This window comes from Telmatherina bonti (assembly GCF_933228915.1).
Source record: "Telmatherina bonti genome assembly, chromosome: 15".
Lineage (NCBI taxonomy): Eukaryota > Metazoa > Chordata > Actinopteri > Atheriniformes > Telmatherinidae > Telmatherina > Telmatherina bonti.
The window spans coordinates 15,750,718-15,774,614 of record NC_136613.1 but is presented as its reverse complement, the minus strand read 5'-3'; the positions used below and the strand labels follow the sequence as shown (position 1 = coordinate 15,774,614).

The 23,897-nt window shown below is 36.7% G+C and overlaps 1 protein-coding gene across 1 annotated transcript in view; it reads right to left on the bottom strand.

Annotated features, from left to right (window-relative positions):
- Positions 1-12,210, bottom strand: part of nck2a (NCK adaptor protein 2a) — a 40,584-nt gene extending 28,374 nt beyond the window's left edge. The window contains exon 1 of the mRNA XM_079253833.1: positions 12,021-12,210. The gene's annotated coding sequence lies outside the window, so the exon portion shown is untranslated. The remainder of the gene's footprint in view (positions 1-12,020) is intronic.
- Positions 12,211-23,897: the final 11,687 nt, after the last annotated feature.

The following is a 23,897-nucleotide window of genomic DNA, read 5'->3' as shown; positions in this document are numbered from 1 at the left end:
CGTCACATGATGACTGGAAACAGAAAAACAGGATGTGTTGAACTGGATCCATGCAACAGCAAAACCTGCAAGCTTGTAACTTATGACTAAAATCTTAATACTCATTTATGGTTGTGTGACCACTAAAAAGAAAAAAAAACAAAAAAAACAAATCCAGTTATTTATCAAGGCGTGTTTGCAAAGCAAATTTTTGAATGGGCTCAGTGATTTCACTTGTTGCCTAGCAACCTGGGTGCCGACAAGGTTCCAGAACTGTCTAATCCACTATATGCGAAAGTGACATTATTTAATGAAATATCACCTCACATGTTGCCGTGCCTTTTAATCCATCCATATTTTTTTGGGTAAATTATGTCTTAGAACAAATCTAAAACCTTTTTTTTTTTTGAAAGCAAAAACTACACACACACAAACCCCCCCCCCCCCCCCCCCCAAAAAAAAAAACCACCCATACTGATTGCAAACTCAACACTAAATAGATGCTGTAAAATGGGAGCGCTGAAGATGTATATGAATAAAGAGCGTTGGAGGCAAAAACACAAATCCATCTTTATGTTTTGCACAAACATGTTGAACTAACTAGCAAATACCTGCTCATTTCCACAACTAGAAAATATACTTCTGGCTGCGACGTACATGTGATATTGTGTCTTTTCAAAACCTGCTTACTCCAGAGAGGAGTGTCCATCTGTCTGGGTGTTAAATGTTCCACTGTACTGACCAGCAGGTCATCAGGTCTTTCTGTTTCTTGGGAATTAGCAAAAAAAAAAAAAAAAAAAAAAAAGAAAAGACACCAAATCTCTTAGGGGGTCGTGTTTCTCCTATAATTGACCAAGGTCAGTGGGTCAGGTGAAAGAAATTAAAAAGAAATCAGAAGCCAATTAACAGTGTGTAAAAGCTTCTGTTTCAAACTTGTTTCATTTCAGGTCACACTGGAAGTCTTTACTGCATCATAACATAATTTATGGTCACATTATTATTTTTTTCTCTGGAGACAAACTTCAGAAGAACAGAGATGAAGAGAACATGACCTTTTTTTGTTTTGTTTTTTGTCAAGGATCATGGACAAGAAAAACATGTATTTACAAAAAGAAAAGCTGCACTGTACCAGATTCAACCACAGCCAATTTCCAGCTTCAGTTCTGGGGCAGATAAAACTAATGAATACAGTCAAATAAAAACAATATGAATGCTATTAAACATCCTACTACAGAGTAACCCAAGCAAATACCTGAAGCAGACTGTCTGCCAATTTCACAGTGGCGCTTATGTGTCTGAAACAAGTATTTCTCATAAGAATCTGGCCTTTTTTTTTTTTTTTTGCTTGATGCTGATAATTGCTTAACAATGTCAAAGAAATCTAGAAAGGACATGCGCTGTTCTTAGTTGCTCAAACAGCAGCAGAAGACCTTAGCTGTGGAAATAACGTGAAGAATATGGACCTTTAAACTATGAAGACTGCCTCTGTCTGACACTTCAAAGTAAAACAAATCACCCTTAACAAAAAGAATTTAGATGTTTCTGTTTTACAAGAATATCTAAGGCATTATCTGGCCAACCCATCCGAAGCTGAGGTAACTCTGTCCCTGTATGAAACCTGTAGTTTGCATTTTGTTTCTCATCTCAAGCATGGCTATTGATGAAATAATGCTAACTCAATCATTTGAGTTAGCATTAGCATGAAGATCTTATAACATACAAAATAGCCATCAGATTAGTCTATAAAGATACATATTGATTAACCGTCTACCCTATTAAAGTTAATAACTTGTATTTTTAATCACAGCTATGAATAACCTAATGAGTTATAGTAATAAAAACAAAAGTGTATAAATTAGAACATATTCAGTGCCCACAATTTAATACTGGTAGCATCAGCTTGTCAGAATCCATTTCTTTTACTTAACACTTTTGCAAATAGAAAATAAAACATCCTACTGAGGACAATTCTGCTTGAAACCAGACTAATATATGTAATCCCAAACATCTGAAAGTCTGGCAAACATAAGTGAATCTGGTAGGTGTACAAGTTTACCAACCGTCTTGCTGGTGGCCCTTGAGCAGAGTTAAGGACAAAGTGCTAGAAGATAACATTACAGTCGCACCAAAAAAAGAAGAAAAGAAAAAGAATACAATAGCAAGTGCCATTGTCAGTGGCATGCAAGTTGAATGCTTGGCCTAATATGTTAAACACTGAAAAATTTCAGTTCATAAAGTGAAGATCCACTGAATGTAGTGCTATCATACCAGCAAAGTGAAATTATCATTTTATCATTTTAATCAGCGAGAAACATAAATAATAGGCCTGTGAAGTTAAGAACCAAGATTTCAGACTTCATATATAGTTCGGTGTAAAAGTCCCAATTGCCAGTACAAAACAATACATGTAAGAGCTTTCTTAATGTATTCCTAAAGATGCTACAATGCCATTAATGCCTCTCTGCTCTCTCCTCTGGCAGATAATGCAACAAGATGAAATTCTTCTCTCACCATTTCAGCTGTCTTACTCCTAATATAGTTTTCTGCTCAGTAGGATACCATAACCTGACATTTTCCAACACACTCCATTGCAGCTACAGTGATTTAATGTGGCTTGACTGTACAATAGCCTTTCGGCTTCTCTGACACGCAGATGATATCACTCCTTCCATTAAAAAAAAAAACAAAAAACACTGAAGCACCGCAGTCAGCAAGCTTCTGCCAGGCTCTCCATGAGCAGCCAAGGTCACGTTTACACAGCTGTACCTCTGCCAAGCTAAAGCAGCACAAAGGGTAAATAGATGCTTTGTAGCAAGCGTATATGATCATGTGCGTGTGAGAGCAAGAGAGACACTCAGCAGGCCAAACACAGTGTGAGCAGTTTTGAACTCTCAGGAGAACCCTGTAGCATTCTGAGCAATGCATCTCATAAATAAAGCAGGACTTCCTTCACCCACAGCTCTGTGGATTGTGTCCGTCTGCGTGTGCAAAAGGGGAATAAAAGAAGCGGCACAAATGGATTAGAAGAGGCCTATCATTTTGCTCCATTCAGCAAATGAATCAACTCCCAAGCATGCAGCAGCATGTATACCAGAGAAAATACAATCTTTATAGTCAAGAAGTTAAAGTGTTCATTTGCAAATGTACCAACAGGTGATGATTGATCATCTGCCTTGAAAATTTTAAAGCTTTCAAATAAATAAACAAATAAAATAAAAACTGTCTTATTGGAGGTTTGTAACAGCCCTGATTGACCAAACTATCCAGATGGTCGGTGTGGCTTTACTTACATGAAGTTCAGTCAGTTGCCTTTTGACTTTCAGAGATTGTCTCTACAGATCTACTTAACTTATTCAATGCATAGCATTGTGCTGTAAAAGAGAGGTCAAACATGAACTTGGAGGGGGGAGGAAAGACTTGAAAAGACCACAAGTCTACTTCAGTTATCTAATTTTACATGTCATGAACATTTAGTAGCAGTAAAATAACTGCATAAAAATATGTCAAACTTAAATAAATAGGTCAAAACTTTTATAAATTTAATTAAAATTAGGGTAGGAGATCCTGGAAAACTGTTTGAGGAAGATACATTTTGAAAATACACAATTTAAAAGTCTAAAGTCCTTTCTAGAGACTTTCCCTGAAGACACGCTTCCAAAACACAGAAACGTGTAATGCTTATTCCCAGCGCTTCACGAGTGAGCATACTGTATTCGGTGTAATATGCCATTCATTCCCAAAGATGGGTTGCAGGAGATTTTATGTGACTCACCAAATAAAGTATTTTTATTTTCAGTCCACTGCAGGAAAATCAAGATTTAAATGTGCACTAAATATGTAACAGAAAGCCTGGCAGGAGGAGCTTTTTCCACATTAACAATAAATGTAACGAAAGTCTGTTGGCTGGTCTGTGTTGTGTCTTGTCTTGTGCATTGTGCAACGCTGACGAAAAGGTTTAGCTGCATTGTGGAAACTGCGGGGCTGGTGGCAGGTTTTCACTGGAGCTGAATTCCATCCATATAATCCCTCTTGTAATGCATGCCCCAGCACATGTACACAATATCTGTACACTCTTATTTTCTTTGTGTTCGGTGTTGGGACTTCCCTTAAATTATTAAGGTTTCTCAATTATTTCGAAGAAATTTACAATGGAGGTCTGAAGTTACAAATCTTTCCTAAAAACGTCACAGCTTGAGATGAAAACTTCCTCATATTTCAGATTAGATACAACAGTATTTAACAATCACTGCTGTGAACTCAGTATTTATGACATTAAAGCTGTGCACCATCTTTGCAAACAAAATACCTGCAAACAAGTCCAACAGCATCACATGAAGGTCCGGTTTGCTTACAGCTTCTATGAACAAGGGGAGACTGGCAGGCTACAGGGACGCCAAGTAAGTGTGAGACTTGTGCAATTAACACCTCTCCCTCAGTTGTGCCACGTCCATGCTTTTACAGCCTTCAGTTTGGTAAAATTAAAAGGTGAGATATCTACATACAAAATCACCACAACTAGTAACATATTAGCCTAATTACTGACAGATGATGAATTTCACACTTATCCTCAACAATCTTAAAATAGAAAAACGTGAGTCAAAGTTCTGTCATTCTACTTTATGAAAATCTTGGCTGTTATCTTTGTCATGTGCTCAAAGCACTTTAACAATGTGATCCTTATGTTTAAACACTGCTTTTTATTTTAGATGCACTACTTTTTCCGATACGACACACCGATAAGCTTACATTTCAAGAACTCTACAGACTGAGCCATGGCAGCATAGAACAACAACCCTAATGCTATTTTTGCAACAGAAGAAAAATACAAAAGCAGGAAGGGGAAGAATCATGACAGCAAATAATTTAAGAAGTGACCATAGGCAGTATTTTTGACCATAAATGATAGACCAAAAGAGGCCATTTGTTGACCTTGTACAAGCTGCTGTCTCAGTTATTCACAGATCAGAACCAGTAAACTAAACACAGAAACTAACCTAGGTGCTGTTTAAGCTCACCTGCTTCTTCTTATATGTTATTCTCAAGAAGAACAAAGTATCCTAAGATATACTGACCCACCATTAAAATAATACATGAGTGTAAAAGCCTTCCTAAGTCAACAACAAAGAAGTAACTTTTTCCAACATATTTTGCTTCATACTAAATCCACATCAAACTATTAAAAAAAAAAAAAAAAAAAAAAAAAAAAAAAAGCCATACAAAGCATTGACAAGAATGACACCAGTTGGTTAATGAAGATGAACCACCGTGGGATGGATTTTATGTGGGCTGCAATGCTCTGAGGAGAAGTCTTGGATTATTCTGTGAAATACAGATAAGCATAGCCCATGTTGCACAGCATGAGATAACTCAACGCATGTCTGCATGCTGATGGTTTGTGCATTTGTGCAGCCTAAGGGGGATACGTCCACTTAATTAAATCAATTAGAGCGTGAAGGGCCTATCGAAGCCTCTGAAGAGAACAACAGAATGGAGCAAACTCACTAACAATAGCTGAACTCTTTTCACAAGTCACAGGAACTCCAATGATGGAACAGCTACAGCCTCCTCTTCACAACTCAAAGTTGTTACAAGCGAAAGCAAATCGTATACAACAATGAGGTCATTTAATTGGTAGGCAATGACATTTTAAACTAATGTCATTATCATTCATTATCCATATATATATATATATATAATATATATATATATATATATATATATATATATATATATATATATATATAGAGAGAGAGAGAGAGAGAGAGAGAGAGAGAGAGAGAGAGGAGAGAGAGAGAGAGAGAGAGAGAGAGAGAGAGAGAGAGGAGAGAGAGAGAGGAGAGAGAGAGAGAGAGAGAGAGAGAGAGAGAGAGAGAGAGAGAGAGAGAGAGAGAGAGAGAGAGAGAGAGAGAGAGAGAGAGAGAGAGAGAGAGAGAGAGAGAGAGAGGTGTGTGAGTGTAGATGTTAATTGGAGGGCAGTTGATAGGTGGTTTATTTTTCTTTCAGAAACTATTTTAAGAGTCCACAATGAGACGGTTTCACACTTTCTCACATTAAGGATAAGCTGCTTTGTATTTGGTCTGTGTGCAGACGCGCCAAGGTCCTGAACTTGCCCACATTTTAAACTCCCTTTTAAAAAGTGTTTGGTTTCACTCTCGCTTTTTCTCTCTTTAAGGTCGAAATACCAATTTTCTGCTCTGTAACACGAACCTCCATACACACCAAAGGAAAGCGTGGGGAACCCTTAAACCTTGATTACTATTTAACGAGTAGCTCTCTGGATGTTTATGAATTTATGGCCACATTTCTTTGTTGAGTAAGATGATGATGAGTTTGCAAGGTAATCCCAAAGATTTGCACCCCCCTCTCCTACATCCACATACACACACACAGCTGAAATCTCAGATTTTGTATCATTCCATTAATTTAAAAGAAAAATGTCCCAGCTGTCATTTCATCTGTTCTTAAAAGCACTCCATCAATCCTTTATTCGTGTTTATTGTTTATCCACCCAACCCCCTCCATATTCTTAAAGTTCTCCGACTTTAGATTTCAGAGGTAAACTCCCGAGTCAACTCAGGCTTTAAAATCAGTTTACAACAATTCATAGATCAGAAATGATGCAGCTGTGACACTGTGAACAAGACGTGGGAAAGGCTGCGATACAACTGCCGTACTATAACCAGCTTTACTTACTGCCCTCCTGCTCCCTGACTCTCACTCCTTCCCTGCCATCCTACCCCCCCCCCCATCACAGAGGAGGATTAGGCCTAGTGCCCAATGGTGACACAAGGACACTGAAGTCAGCGGTCTGTGAGATCAGTTGTTGGGCATGAATTAGGAACTAAAGCCCAGTGGCAGAGGAGGGAGGTGATGACAGAGATAAAGGACAATGAGAAAAGAATGGAAAAACTACAGAAACCCAAGAAATTCGGGGCAAATAACTGTACCAGTCATTGAGAAGCAAAGTGTTTAAGAAACTGAGTAAATAAAAGCAAAGCAAAACGAGTGAATCAGACCACTGAGCTTGCCGTCATGTAGATTTAGCTCACCACTGTAACAAGCCACTAATGGTTTAATTTTGACAACCCAGGTAAAACTCCCAAATTTGATAAATGTAAGCTAGAAATGTTCTCCAATAATCTGGCGACCCCTGGAATGATCTTGTGACCCCAAATGGGGGTCCAAACCCCAAGTTTGAGAACCACTTAGGCATCTCTCGAAACAGAATAGGAGCACATCAAACTTACCAGAATACAGGCCAATACATTTCACCTTTTATTTCTGAGAAAACTCAAAGCGATTACAAAACTAAAAGTGAAAATAAAAACCCTTAAAGATTAAAAAGAAAACGGCCATGCTGTCTATGAGAAAAAGAAAAGCATTGAAACATTTTTCTAAGTGGTCACATTGCGATTAGTCTTACAAATCAGCTGGTATCAGTCGTGTTTCTTTTATTAATCGTGGAGTAGGCGGATAAAAGGCTTCTTTTAGATTAAATTAATAGAAAAAATACTTTGTCGATCCTTGAAGGGAGATTATAAAATGTTTAACCACTCCGACTTTTATGAAAGAATGCAAGAGTCATTTTTATCAAGAGAGGTAGTTTCTTGTAAGAGACTTGATGTATATTTTAAAAAAAAAAACAAAAAAAAAAACAGCTTGTGACCAAAACTTTCATGTTTGGACAAATCTGATCCCATTCTGGCAGCTACAGAAAACTTTCAGGTATAATAACAGACAACACTGCCAGCTTCTATTGACCACTCGGCTGCTTCTAACTGGGATTCATTGTTTTGGAATTAACCACACTTTAGCCAATCATATGATGTTTTATATTTTTTAAAGCTGCTGCTGGGGCTTAGAAAATTACATATGATAGTTATAAAGAGCAAGAAACATCATGAACAAGTTAAAAAAAAAAAATTAAAGCTACAGCAAAAAGTGAATACATTAACCCAATTATAACTTCATTAATAATAACTTCTTAGTTAAAATGAGAAAAATTAACTTATTTCAGTGTTTAAATTAAACCAGCTGCTTACGAGAACATTTTAGCCGCAATAAGCATATGAGAAGATGAGCAGAGCCATTAGTCTCATCTCATAACTGTGCAAGCTGACCAAAGCAGGGAGATAATCATTTTACCACTGAAGTTTGCCAACAGACAAATTACAAGGTTGGAGAGTAGAAGGAGAGATGCAATAAAAAACAAATTCAGTCTGTCAACAAAAATAAGAACCAACATGTTTAAGTTCACTGGCGACCTGTCCAGGGTGTACCCGGGCTCTCGCCCAGTGAATGCTGGGAGAGAATCCAGCTTCCCTGAAACCTGTGATTAAGGAAATAAATGGATGAATGGATGGACGGATTTGGTTCAGGATGAATGTGACTGTTACAGATGCTTGACATCACCTAGTTGAAATAGTCAAGCAGTGTCCATACTACCACCAGCATTTGTTCATTTAAAAACGATCCTTCCTATGAAGTTAATTATTACATACGAGTTGTGATGATGCCTTAATATCAATTTTAAGAGATGGAGTCATAACATATTTATTACTGTAGTCTTATTTGTATTCATCCATTATGGTTTGATGTACAGTTCAGGTAAACTACAGTTAAATAGTTTGAACTCCCCCATCATCACCATACTCCATCACAATATGTTAGACACCACAACAACGTGGATTGTGTGAAAAATGCTGAATATATTTAGTCGCTTCTGACTTCCTTTGTGGAATATTGTTATGCAAGTTACCATAGCCAAATTCATGGTACAGATGTTGTCTTTAATTGACAAGAATGGTGGTTTTGTCAGATGTTAACAAGAAACGAAGAAAGGAGGATTTTATTTTAGTGGAAATGGCTTAAGATGGCACAAGGTGATGTGTAGTCTTGATAAACTGCTTTTCGTGAGTATTTTCAGATGTTTCCCCAAAAGGAAAATTTACAAAAGGACATTTTTTACTTTGTTAGTTTGATGTGGGAACAAATTAAAGTGTTTCATTTAAAAAATAATAATAGTTAAAAAACCTCAATCAATCCTATCAGGCCCAAATATTTTATAAAATATTGATTCCCCATCTCTCCCTCCTCTACTTTTAGCGTGACCTGCCTTCCTCTGTCTTTCACTCTCTGAAAGCAGTTTCATCCACAGGATAAATTTGTTGGATTAAAGCGTTCACTGAAAACTGATTTAACAGCCACAACATTAAAACAACTTCCAGGTAAAATAATGATCCTCCACTTATGATCATGTACTGTTCCTCTGGTGAAAACTCCATCCCTGCGTTGCCACTCAAATAACCATTTTTCCACACCAGTTTTACCTCCCATATGGCAAAATATTAGCGCTCCCCTACAGTAACAGCCTCTCCCAGCAGGAGAGCAAAGGGTCTTGCTAAATCTGCTTTGGAAAGGCTCAGAACACAACAAATAATCTGAGGTGTTCACTCCATGTCCAACCCCCAACATCCCAGTGCCAAATACTCCTGGACACTTCGATGAAAGACAGCAGAGCAACTTCTAGGGCTGTGACGATATGCTTTTGTCCCGATTCGATTCAATTCCGATTTTTTTTGGGTGCCAATTCGGTTTAAATTACGATTCTCAAAATTCTTCAATACTGATGATTTTTGTAATTAAAAACAAAAAAATGTTCATAAAACTTGTTTTTGCTAGTAATTTTTCTTGATTTCAGTTAGGAAAAACCAACACAATAGCCAAATCATCATTCTGCTTCTATAATACCCAAGAAGACAAATAAAAAGATCAATAAAACCAATGAAAATAACAAAAATTTTATAGTGGAATAATTTTACTTATTTGAAAAAAAGAAATTGATTTTTTTTTAACAAAAAAATGTATGATGAATGATATTTTTAAAATTGTGAAGAAAAAAATCCCGATATCCGATTTTTCGATTCGATTTTCCCACTCCTAGCAACTTCGTATGTAACGCAGCTTTTTTTGTAAAGTGATCAAAAGCACGTCTACTGCTGCTGGAGATCATCAGGATTTACCATTAAATGGTTCAACACAAGTTAATATAGTTAGATTTTCTTGCACTTGCCATGGAACACATTATCTGTCCAACTTTACCACACCATTTAGACTGGAAAAATCCCAGATTGTTGATGCGCCCTAGTTTTTTTTTTTTCTTTTTAATCTGCAAAGTCTGACTCATATTGTTATAGTCTATAGATGGATTGATGCAGAAGTATTTGCATATATCCTAGACATCCTTGAAAAAGGAAGATGAAACATGGATCCAAAATACCAACAATATCCAGTTTAAAACTGGGGTAGGTAATCTTGCTCAGAGGCTTTTTTTTTTTTTTTCTCGTCCTGATAGGTCTATACATGTTGTAATCATGAACAATCAGAAATATAGTGAGACCCCTCAGTTTACTGTAAAATTCTGACCAATCCAAACATTTGGGTCGAAATGGAGTTGTTCATATTTTATATTTTGTAAACTTCTTCTCCCAGCTCCCCTCCTTCCCCTCCCCGCAGCGCATACCTGATAGCCACACTCTGCGCATAAAAAGCATGTTAGGATGAAAATACAAAGTAGTGAAGAAGAAACTCAGAAGGCAAACATGGCGGAGAAAATGTAGGAAGGATTTCCCCAACCTGGCTTGGTTTATTTGCCTCCTCCCGCTAAACAGCAGAGAAAGAGAAAATCGTTGGTGGAAAAAACGGCGAATAAAAAAGCCTTGGATCATGCAAGGAGCAAAACCACATGGGGAGGACCCAAGACAAGGCGCCACATTCAAATCTTGCTCGCTCCCCAACATTACCTACCCCAGCTTTAATAGCATAAAATTAATAAACACCAAATACGCATTAAGTGACGTTCTTTGTACGAATAATCTACAGTTTCAGATCGATACAATCCATAAGATTAGGTGATACTTTAGAGTTGAAGCCTACACAGTAAATATATTTTACCCTTTGACACATAAGACTACACTATCCAAACAGTGCCTACCTATTTCTTCTCAGCCAGCTTTTTGAAATGATAAAAGAAGAAAAAAAAACCCCGAGCATTTAGACTCGCATTCATTTCCCAAAAGACATGACGTAAGGAAGGTTTCTGTAATACAGGTCTAGAAGCCCAATTACATGCACTTGTCTTTCACATACCTGTCATTTCTTGGGTGAACCTTGTCCTAGACTGTATGAGGTAATGTGGTGGCCTCAGCAGAGGGTGTGTCTGCAAGGTGTTTCATATACCTGAATCCCTGCCTTTAAGAAGCCCCTGTCTCTAAAGCGCAAACACCCCAAATGGATCTAGAAAGGTGTGATTCATGGTTGTAGACACAAGAAAAAAAAATCAAATTAATTCTTTCATCTGCTGAGACTGACCAGGAGGATGCATGGTGTAGTTACCACGAAAAGCCACTAGAAACATTGACAAGCTCTGCATGTGGCACCAGCCGCCGATCTGTGGTGTTTTGGCAAGTGTGGTTTATTGTGTAAGCTGTTGCGGTTTCAACAGGAGCTCCTACACAGAAAGTGTACAAAAGGATGAGGGGAGGAAAACGAGTGTTTTCAAAATAAATCCACAAATATTTACAGGCATGTGAATATTTCCTCAAACAGAACAGACGTCTCTAAACAGATGTCTAAAGAGCAGCTTATATGGACCGCAGCCTGCGCTTATAGGCCTTTAATAAGTGGCTCCGAACAAAAAAACTGCGAAATGGTTGAATGGGTTATTTTAAACCTTCTGTTTTTATTTTAAATATTTACTCATTAATACTGTGGTGTTCAATGTCAAGCAAAAAATACGATTAAAGGGAGGTCTGAGCACAATGTCTAGTTAAACCTCATCTGAGTGGACAAAGACCAAGCGTCAAAGCGAGAAAGTGACACGAATGCGCGACCATTTTTGTCCCAACTTCTTCCACAGTTTCTGTTTTCTGTCCCTGCCGTGGCAAACACGAACTGAAAATGAACCATAAGCCAGAAGAGCGAGTAAAGTAGCCAGTCCAACTGCAGCAACTTAACAGTTCAGTTGTGGTTTGCAGGCTTACCTTAGTGTTCACTCCAGTGAGAATGGGCAAACAGCGACACGCTCAACACGCCAAAATGGGAACCTGCGTGCCAAACAATAAGTAACAGAGCACGCACGAAAGTGACAAAAAATAACGTTCACATCCACATATCATCGGGTTTACTATTTTTTCTCAATTTAAAATAAAATGGACTGGGCATGTACTACTGGAGCTGTCCTCGCTTGTTTTCCGTCGCAGGCTGTCTGCCTCCACCTCAATCACTCATTTCAAGCTCGTCAGCGTGAAACCATCACTTCCGGTTTCAAATTTCAAAATAAAATGAAATAGTTTGCAAAGCTTTGTTTTTGGATGGGACGTTTCTCGTGTAATTTTCTGTTTACTTTCAACGTTAGGATTCGCTACATATTTTAGGGAGTCTTCTGATAATTATGTGATTTTAATATTACGAAGTTATTTCAGTGGGGAGAAAAAAGCTAGTTTTTAAAAAGCGAAGGTTATAAAGTATGTAAAGCAAGCATTTCATTGTTGTCAGGGCCGGATTAAAAGTGCACAGGCCCCTGGCTCCAGAGTGTTCCAGGGGCCCCCTTCCCTGCTGCAACATTGTGAAAATTCTGAATGATATACTGTGAAATGACATTGCTAACATCTCTCAGCCAATGGTACCAATAGCAACACACTGGAAACTGTGATGTAACTATCTGGCTTTTATATACATTTTGGTTTATTTCCAAACTGCTGGTGTTTTCCTTACCTGGGCCCAACATTGGCCCCAAGTGGGCATGGGTCTCTGGGCCTGTGTCCATAATGCCCATTGGATAATCTGGCCTTGATTGTTGTAGCACGAGTGGGAAGGGCCAGAGATTGGGGAGTGTCTGTAAAATCTGACTGATTTATCCCTAGAAGAGACAATTAAATTATGAAAAATATTCAATGTAAATTGACATTTAAGTGAGTGAACCTCAATGTCTAATTGTAAGTAAATACAGCGTGTAATTTTTTTCTATGTTGTTTTACTCGTAACTTGGTATCATACAGTATTATCTCATCAACAGTCTAGATGGGTGATCAAACTGTCTGATTTAACTGTTTACATTTTTTGAAGAGAATAAACTATAAAACCACCATCCTTAACAACTGTACAGAGTTAAAAGGCCAATGAAGCTGAAGAACCACTGGAAAACTTTTGATTTTTCTAAAAAAAAATTTAAAAAAAGTTTTTTGCGTCATCACTGAAGTATGGGTCTTTGTGCAAGAGTGATTAAAGCTATACTATGCAGAACAATCTAAACATCTGCACATTATAAAAAGAAAGAAATCATTGTCATGGTTTGCCCTTACAAATTTTGCTTTACTTTTTTCCATTCAATAACATAGTTGTAATATCCATTTGTCCATCCATTTTCAATTCTACTTATTTTATGTCAGGAGCTGAAGTCCATCCCTACAGTAATCAGGTCACAGTTTCCAAAAACTTAGCCCCATTTAAAGATGGTCTCCTGTGCACTTGCTACTCTTTAAGTGGTCTGTGCCTCTGCCTGCTCAGCTCCCCTGAATAAAATGTAAACAGTAAATGTGTGTAAACAGTAAATGTGTCAATTTACAGTTATTTCCCCTTTATGCTTTTGCTTTTTGTTTTGTATTCATACAGTCTTCATTTATTTATTCTAACTTAAATATTCTGATACATCCATGTAGTCTTTTGTCGTAGACATGTTCTACGGAGAAATAATTAAAGAGGAAAATTAATGCTTTACTTTTAGTTATATTAAAAGCCTATCTTATAGTTTTCATGACATAGATGAAAGATGGACTATTATTAATTATGGTCCATCATTCATTGGACTATGCTGGGAAAGGATGCTTCAAGCTGTCAGAGACTTGGAGAAGAAATATGTAAACTTTTTTTTTTTTGGTCTTGTTCATATTTTGTGTGTGTGTGTGGGGGGGGGGGGGGGGGGGGGTTCTTTTTTTTGTGGTTTTGTTTTTGGTTGTATTTTTTTTTTTTTTTTTTTTTTTGAAAACTTTGCTTCCTTTGGCCTAATAGATATTTTTGTTGTGATTTTCACAATATGGGTGAGTTGGGAATTTTTCTTTTGTTTGTATGTTTTTTCATAATGTATTTTATGTGTGCTTGTTTGTGAAATAATTATGACTAATGAAAATAACTGTATCAGTTCATACTGACGGTTATACTTAAGTAGAATGGTAGTTACTATAAATGACTTAAGTGTCATTTCTTGGTATGTTAAAGGTCTGGGTAACGCCGTTAAAAAGGATGAAAATACTCTTAGTTCTGAAGAATGATAGAGCAGATGTTGTTTTCTTACAAGTGACTTACTGATCTGCCAGCAAACACCTTAAACTTAAAAAAGATTGTGTAAGTTTTCCTCACATAAATCTCTTAGCAGGGAAACTTGTATTTTATTGAACCGAGATGTATCTTTTCTTCTAGATAACCTAACCACAGACCCAAATAGTTGGTTTGTCATGATTTCAGGTACCACTGATGGTATCACAATTACTTGATTGAATATATGCTCATAATTAAGATGTATCATCGTTTATATCAGAAATGATATAACTGTTTAATGAAAACAGGGTTTGGTGTTTTTGGGGGAGATTTCAATGTAAGATGTTAAGTCCAATCAAGTAATCCAATCTGAAGTGTTCCACGGCTCTTTCTGAACTGGCTGCGAACTGTGGTCTTATTGATGTCTGGCAGGACTTAATTCCATATGCTAGAGATTATACTTTATTTTTTAATGTCCATAACTCGTATTCTCGATTCAAGTATTTTTTTTTTTTTGTCCCTTCTCATTATATGTACACTACGATGAGTGGAATAAATCCAATTGCCATTTCAGATCATTCAAGAATTTTTTTGACTATCCAAAGTGGGCAGAAAAGGCTTATTATCAAGTGATGGATATTTAATTCTTCTGTTCTTAAAGATAATGAATTTAAATCAAATATGAGTATGTGGATAAAAAATTATATAAGAGAAAATAATGATCCCTCTTTAGAGCCCAATATTATTTGGGATCCCCTGCAATGTTCATCATACAGGCCCATAAGTCTTCTGGACCATGACGAAAAGATTATTACCAAACTAATATCAAGAAGGCTGGTCAAATGGTATCTAATGGTACCTAACCCCATCAATAATGCAAAAAATATTAGAGAATATCTCATCAGTATGTCAAAACTGTAAAAAGACGGAGGGGACATTTTTGTACATGTTTCAGGACTGTGACTCCTGAAGAATTATTGGAGCTTGATTTATTCTTTTATTCAGTCAGTCGTGGACATAAAATTTAATTTAAGCAGTGGTTTATATTTACTATAAGATACATATAATGTTCAGTTAGGCAACAAAAAAAGTAGAATACTAATTTTGATTACCTTTTTTTCAAAGAAGTGTATACTTTTATATTTGGAAGAATAACTCCCCTCCTTCTTTCAAAGTCTTTCTTGATGAGTCAGAGAAATTAAATTTTGGACATCTCTTTAATGAATTTTGCTTACCTTTAAATCTTTGGATGGGGAAAGTTTGAGGATGCATGCTAATTGATTGTTTTACTACTGTTTCTGTTTTGTTTTTGTTTTTTGCTGCCACAATATGTGTTATTATGATCATGATTAGGTCTCAACTCACAGCAATAGTATTATTAATATTAATGTTTTTTTGTGATTCATTTTGTTCTGTTCTATACATGTATGTATGTGTATATTTACTTCTGTAAAATCTTTGTTTTATTTGTTTATTTATTTTTAATGATATTTACTTCCCTCATTTTCTTTTCTTTAGGGAATCAGGGTGAGTTGGTAAGAGGATACAGGCAAAAACAGAACTGTAAAATTAAGCACCAAGTTGTGTTGTATTTAGAAGATTTCTTTTTGTAAAATTAACAAGATGTTAAAAAAATAAAAAGGTAAAAAAAAAAAAAAAAAAAAAAAAAAAAAAAATCTTATTTTTAAAAGAGCATCCTTTATTTCCGGTTTGATCACGCTGTTTTCATTTAACTTGATCGCCGGTCCCGGCGGTGACGTCACTAACGCCGGGACTAGTACAGGACAGCGCCGGAGGAAAAGCGACAGATTGTGGGGGATATGTCGCCCCTTGGCGATGACAGTGAGAAATAGAAAGCTTCCACCCACTTTTTAGTGTTCATTTTTTCAATCCACCAAGCTACTTTTTTCATTAGGTGGAACTGGGCTTTCTCTATGATAACATTGAATAGAAAGTATCTGTACACAGCCATGCTGAGCTCTGACAAGCAGAAGGATTTTTTTTTTTTTTTTTTTAATACATAAAACAATAACCAAAACCACGTGATGAATTGGAAAACAAGCACTTACCATGACACAGAAAATAGGCCTACTCTAAAAACTGACTTGGTTTGGTTGTATCTTCTGCATCCATTTTTTGTTGTGTTATTTAAAACATTGTGGAACATCCTACACACTGTGTGGCAAAATAGCATTACTGGTCTAAACAAAGCGGTTGGTTTCTACTGAGTACTCCCCCCTCAAGCTATGTAATTGCAGGGGAACTTTTAAAAGGAAATTTGAACCAAGACTACTGACAGTATGTGGTTTGGCAATGCCATGATGTAATATGTGTAGTGTAATCAGGATGTTGCTTCAAAAGCTCAAATGTAATATTCAGTGTTAACAGTAGCTTTGCAAATGTAAAAGTTATTCATGTCACACCCACTAATGCATCTCCTTAGATGTTAAATTTTGACCTATGCACTGATAACAAGCAGAATGACATCTTTCCTTAAAGGTGGAGTATGTAAGATTTTCAATTCAATTCAATTCAACTTTATTTATATAGCGTCACATCACGGCAATGCCATCTCAAGACGCTTTACAGACAGAGGGGAAAACATAATGAAGGCCAATTCATAACAGCCTATTATAATATTTTCAATATTTTAAAAAAAAATTAACTAAAAAAAAAACTAAAATCATAATTAGATCCCTTTTTAACATTTTTAAAAACACGTAGGTTCCAGTCTGTCCATATTTGATGTGTTATTAGATTACAAATTTGATTAATGACAAAGACCTTTCTTAAATGTTTGCCTACCAGTAAAAAAAAAAAAAGAAAAGTGCTTTAATTAATTAATTTGTCATTAATTAAACTTGTAGTTTAACAACACATCAAATATGGACAGACTGGAACCTACATGTTCAAAAAAACGATCTAATTATGATTGTAGTTATTTTATTTATTTATTTATTTTTTAATATTGAAAATCTTACATACTCCACCTTTAAGCAGAACTGAGCTTGAAAGAAAAAAAAGTTGTTGTCACAATTATTTTAAGAATTCTTTATGTGTGTTGAGACTTTACTCCTCAATGTGCACAACACAGCCCAACAAAAGGTAACTTGTCAACTGTATGTTCCCTTGTTAAGTTACTGTTGTCAGTCATGGTTATATTTTGAAGGCTTAATGGGTTTGGATTTTCAGCTACTTTTGGTTGAAAAATCTGAACCTTTATGAGAGCAAAGCATTGTGCTGCTTCCTCCATGTAAAGGTCAGCTGTGACGAGGGACACTGGAGATCATTTGACACTTCGGTCAGTGAAACACAGCCATTAGAATTAAAATATGTGTTTTAAATGCAGAACTCCAGCAGAGCAGATATCTGATAGGAGGAAACATTGCTGAAACTGAAAGTTAAGCAAAAATTCCTAAAAGAAAACCACAATTAGATAATTTCTCTAAATAAAAACTGTTAAATGTCAACATACTGTCTTGATTTAATTTTCACCAATAAATAGAGTCTAAACTATTTGCAGATAATAGCATTACACTTTTACTGACCCACTGTGTCGCATAAATGAAAATGTCTGAGAATGTTTTTCCTGTTCAGACAAAAGTCTGAACTTTCTCAGTGTTTATTATTTTCCTCAGTCATGCCTGTTGAAGCCCTGAGTTGTCTTATTTTTATCACAAGGGGGCAGAGCATCACAGGCAGAGAAGCTAAAACATCTCTCCATAATCCCACATGTCATACATACCAGCCTTCACCAGCTCGTTACTGGTCAGGATATGAAAACAACCAACCAAGCAGTGGGCGTCTTCCACCAGCACTGTGTGCTCCCATCCAACATGTACAAAAAAAAACATTTTTACCCCAACAAGTCAATTCGATTAGATGGCAACTAACTATAAGCACATGCTTATTTGTGAAGAGTCACGTTTTACTTTAAACTTGTTTCGAAGCAGTTGACTCAAGGTTAATTGGAAAGAGCTGAGGGGCAGGCTGAGCAGATTGACAGTTGGCATTGTAAAGTTTCATGACTGAATTTAATTTAAAGTCAAACTCATTATGTAACAATACATAAGAGCTGAAATACCGCTGAATTGAAGATGCAAAGCTGCATTAAAACCAAGTATTTTTCTTAACAGCATGCCTTTCATACATTTCCACTCTTAACCCCGAGATAAACTCGACTTATTTATCATGCCTGGGTAACACTTATCAGCACGCTACATGCTGCTCCTATAACCAGGATGTCTTCCATTTTAGAGTCACTCCACTCATATTCTCACTAGTTGCACCACATCGTGCCACTGAGTGACTGCTGAGTGCCGTGCAGCTGAGCGCAGCTACAGTTACATTGCTGATGAAACTGGATGTTTATTTTGGCAGAAAGGCGCCTGTCTTTTCGTCCACCTGACTGGAAGTGATGATATACGTGATGAACCAGTGGCTCCTGTGCTATGTCGACTATCCTTTGACTTCCAGGCCAAGAGAAATGTGAATGTAGTGAAATGTGGATTATGCAGTGGGTATAAATATTTAATCTTCAAAGACATGATTAAATTTAGAGATCTGGTCAAACTGACTCTTTTCTAGGAGAATTTTTCCATTCCTTTTTAACTTAGTTTCCAAAATAGTTTGGATTTGTGTTATTCTGTGTAAAATATTCAAAAACGTACCTCTGTATAAAAATACACTTTATGAATTGTACACACAGTTTTAAATAGTTTGTGGACATGACATGGACTACAGTTGCAATCAGCTGTTATCTTTTCTTAGATATTCAAGGACTCATTCATAGTTGCTTTTTCAGAAATGTAAGCTTTGTTTATTATCAATGAAGAGAGACAAGCTATCAGCCTAAAGCAGCGTAGTCATCCCAGAAGGCACTATTTGAAGTCTAGAAATGTAGGGTGAAATGTGGTTGTGTAAATATGAAGGAAATATGCTGAAAAGTATGGACACTCACAAAGAGATGCAGGTCTGTGGGGTAAGGTGACTTTCAAATAAAATATATGCAAAAAAGTGAGCACACATGGACACTCATCCATCATTGTGCCTAAAAGTAATTTCATAAACTGTCAAATGATTAAAGTCCAATATAAAGTGATGAGTGTTCGTCTTGTCTGTGAAGACAAATAAAGCAGTAACATTAAAAAAAAAAAGACAAATAAGCACAATTTTATGGTCACTCGTATGAACTTAAAACAAAACAGTAGTGTGAAGGACGCAAACTCAGAGGAAATGAATGAAACTGTGCAGTGTAGTAGCTGTAACTATATATTATATATGAAAATAAATTCTAGATATTTTCTTGAATTTAAGATTAAAGAAAAGTGAAAATAATAAACTTAGCTGTGGCCAATGATGGAAGATCTTTCTAGCAGCATTAGTAAACTTTTTTAAATGAACGTCTCACTAGAAGGCAACTGGAGTTTTTGTTTGGGGGGGGGGGGGTGTGTGTTGAAAAAGATTAATTTGTCCTCCAACAGCTTCCTTTAGTTCAGTCTGAGTTTTATGTTTATCCTGGTGAGATGTAGGTATTAGACCCTTGAGGTGTGACTAATAAGAGGTTAAATGTCACCACTCAGTGAAATCTGAGGATGTCAGGCTAAGAGATGGATTCCTGTTTCTGTCTTCAAAGAATTGTCAAATACAGTTTCCAGCAAAGCTCTTAAGATTGCAATTAATCAAAAGAGGGACATAACTTTGATCCAAAACTGAACCCTGACATTAATGATTTTATCCACTCATTTCCAACGTGGTGCATTGCCTTGCCTTTGCACAAACTCGTTTCTCATGTTCCCAGTCTCCTTGTAAATTAGACTGATTTTCTACTGCGGTTGGACATTTACTGCACACACAAGACATGGCAGTGTTCTGCTCTGTCAGGAATGAATGCTTGCTATATATTTGAAGCAGATTGTAATTCATGGAAATACATTTAATTCTGAAACCTATGATGTACTAAAACATCACAAAAACATAGTAATGTGCAGCTACAATCTGTCTGCTGCTGTGTGCAGTTCAAAACTCAGAGGGGATCTGGATCAAATGACACATCTTTGATCCAGAAGATTTAATCTAGTTGATGTAGAATACTTTGTACAATTAGATTCACTTGATAAGGCCAGATGGACAAGCACAAAATAAAACTTACATGAGTACCCTTTATATCATGGACATAGTGCTTCATTATCGACATTATATAATTATTGTTGCTTATTTGGATGTCTGTTTTCTTTTTTAGTTCTGTTTCTTTTACCATTCTTCAGTAAAAAAAAAAAAAAAAAAAAAAAAAAAAAACTCGAAAAGGTCTCTAGAAAGCTGCAGCAAAGCATGGTGGACTTGCAATATTTCATTTAGAGAAATGCAAACATTCCTGAGCAATGTTTGGACTGCCTTTTGAAAGAGAGGCTTTCAGACACCTGACACTCACACTGGGTACCTTCACGTGATTTTGCTCCAGGAGCAAAGTGTTTTCAAGCTACAGCTGAAAGCATCAAAACATCATCACACACTTTTCTAAATCTGAACCAGTTTTAGATTGGTTAATAATAAAACACATAGGAAGCTGTGACATTTTATATATTTTAAAAGAACTGAAGATTCACAAGTTCAAACCCAAATCTGGAGATAAAGTTTGATTCAAATACATAAGGGTGCATAATGGGGTGGCGGTGGCTTGCTTAAGACTATTTCCCTTGTGACCTGCTAGTCGGCAGTTTGAGTCCTTCTCCCCTAGCCCCGAAGGGGGCACGGATATTCTCTGTGGGGCCGTCCGAAGTCCGGATGAATGCAAAGGGTTGCATCAGGATGTGATGATTCCCTGTTTCGGATTGTCACTCATAAGGGTGACAAGCCGCACATATGGGTGTTATGCACATGAGGGTGCATAATAGATTAACATACAAAGATATCAACTGAAACATACCAGATTTAAATGAATGAATCATTGTGCAGATCTTGATAAGCTGGTTGGATCCATTTGATTTAAATCAGGTGTGCTGGATCAGGGATACATGAAAATCCTGCAGGACTGGGGATCCCCGTCCCTGACCTACAGGCTCTCAGCTGTCCAGAAAAACAGAAACAAGTTTAAACCAACAGAAAATAAACCCAATAGTGCAGTAGTCTAAACAGCAAACAAGATTTCTAGTATCAGAGACCTATATGCGATATAAATGGGCTCAAAAACTGCACCCATATTCAGTCATTTATTATCCTAATCACCTAATCAGGGTCGCAGGGAAGCTGGAGCCTATCCCAGCAGTTTTTGGGAAAAGGCAGGGTACACCCTCGACAGCTCGCCAGTCCATCGCAGGACTGTACCCATATTGGATTTGTGTATTATATTATGGGTACTGGGTCCAAAATTCTGGGCCTACATAGTGAACTCCTGCAATCCCAAATAACATCAATTTTACAGCCTATTTATGGGCTTAAAACACAAATGTTTTTGAATAAGCCTTTGTCCTGAGAGCCCTTTGAGGTAAGATATTTGTTGTGTATTTCTGGACCTGAACAAATTAGTTTGGAGCTCTTCATCATAGGATGATGTTTCCTACATGTCCTTTCTGCTGCAAACAAACAGCTTAGTTTCAGAACAACTGAAAATGTGGCCAGTAGGGAGCAAAGAGATGTGGCAGTGATGGTACTTTCCACAAATTCCTGTTTTAGTTGAACAAAGGACATGTGATTGCATTCTTGTCTATACTGTATGCTCACTGATAAAACCCCCACAAAGCCTGTTGACCAAATGGGAGCTTACAAATTATGGGATAACTTTAAAAAAATATTAACAGTGAAATTATCACAATTATCAAAAAACAAACATATTTAGGGGCCTTCGCTGGCAGAATGACCAAACTCAGCATGAAGAAGTGGGAATGCCATATCAGCTGTCCTTGCTGCAACAGATTTAATATGATGGACACAGCCAGAGACAGAGAAGCCCAGCTGTCATTAAGTAAATTGTTGCTTCTTATCTTTCTATCTTTCATTAGGGAGCAGAAACACACAAAAATGGTTTCTACCACATGCAACATGCATGAAAAAAAACACATGCACGAGATCTAGAAACACTACTGCCTTCTCTGGATCAGAGCTCATTTAAAATATTCTAAGGTGAAGTGAAAAAAAATCTCTTTCGTTTAAATAACTCAAAATGGGAATTTCTTTGTTAATGTAAACTTCTCCATGCTAAAGAAGACCCATATGGGTTGTTTTCAGAGCATTGATCAGAAGTCACAATTGGTACAATGTAGGAGCATTACCATCCCTAACATGATCTGCACATCTGCAAAAGCCCTGTTATTAATGAACAATGGTGCAGTACTTATTGCAAGTGTTGGAGCAATAAGTTATGTGTTTAATACATTTTTTCAATGAAAGCTTCGCTAAGTTTCAGCAGGACAAGTTTGTAGAGCATGGTCAAACAACCGTGCTCTACAGCTGTTATAGCTTGCTCGACTCCAAGCTAGTAAAAGAATGCTGGCATAAAACTAATGCAGTCCAGATCTGGCTCCCACTGAAAATATTTGGCATGAATTTAAAACACATGGAAGTTGGCTATGTACCACTGAGCAGCAAAAATCCCTTATCAACACACTGGAGAAAAGAACAAAAGCGAAACATAAAACTTTGGGATCTAAATAAGGCGTGAGGTCCCTGCAAAGGTTGAAACACCCCACCAATATCTGCAGGGATTTAACAGTCTGGGAACACAACACCAGACTAAATGACTGAGGATTTGCTGTGTCGTATTTAGACCCACATCACTGCAGGGGCACAGAGCAAAGAAAGAGCGAAAATGAGAAAATGAGCCTTTTAATCTTTGTCTTACATTCAATCTTAGGTGGAAAAAAAAAATCACAGGATCAAAGAAATGTGCACAACGCACAGGTGTTTTAGTTAAAAAAGAAACAAACAAACAAACAAACGGAAACTTTAATATTTATAGTACTATGCAAAAGTAGCAAGTCATCATATCTACATATATTGGCAGGAAAATGGGAAGAAAACATGAGCAAACACAAAAGAAAATATATTTATTGTATAAGACAAAAACTGAGTTTGTGTGATTTGAAAGTGAATATTTACCAGGAAAATATTTATGCTTTTCCACAGCCAGGGACAGCCACCTATTAGACCATCATTTTTGTTAACACTATTTTAGAGTTTTTCTCCAGGAATCTTAAGGAGCATTTCCAAGGTTTCCTTCAGGTTTTGGCACCTTTTGTTTTTTTCTCTGTCAAGATGATCCAACACTACCTCAAAAACATGGATATCTGGTGCTGGAGAGGATTAATCTCTTCAATCACTTTATCAATCACTTTGCAGAGATTATGTTTTCAGCCATGTTGGTGTGTTGGTCTATCTGTCTATTAGCAACATTTCATCAAAATGAAAATGTTTCATCAAAATTTTGAGGAAATTTCCAAGGAATTTCAGAAATTAAATCAGTGAGAAGTGATTAGATTTGGGATTTGATCTAAATCACTGCCTGGATCCAGAAACGTTTAGAAGAGTTCTTTGGGAAAACAGGGATACCTTTACCATTAACTTCTTAACAAAAAGTTCCAATCATTGGCAAAAAGAATGCTTTTACAAAA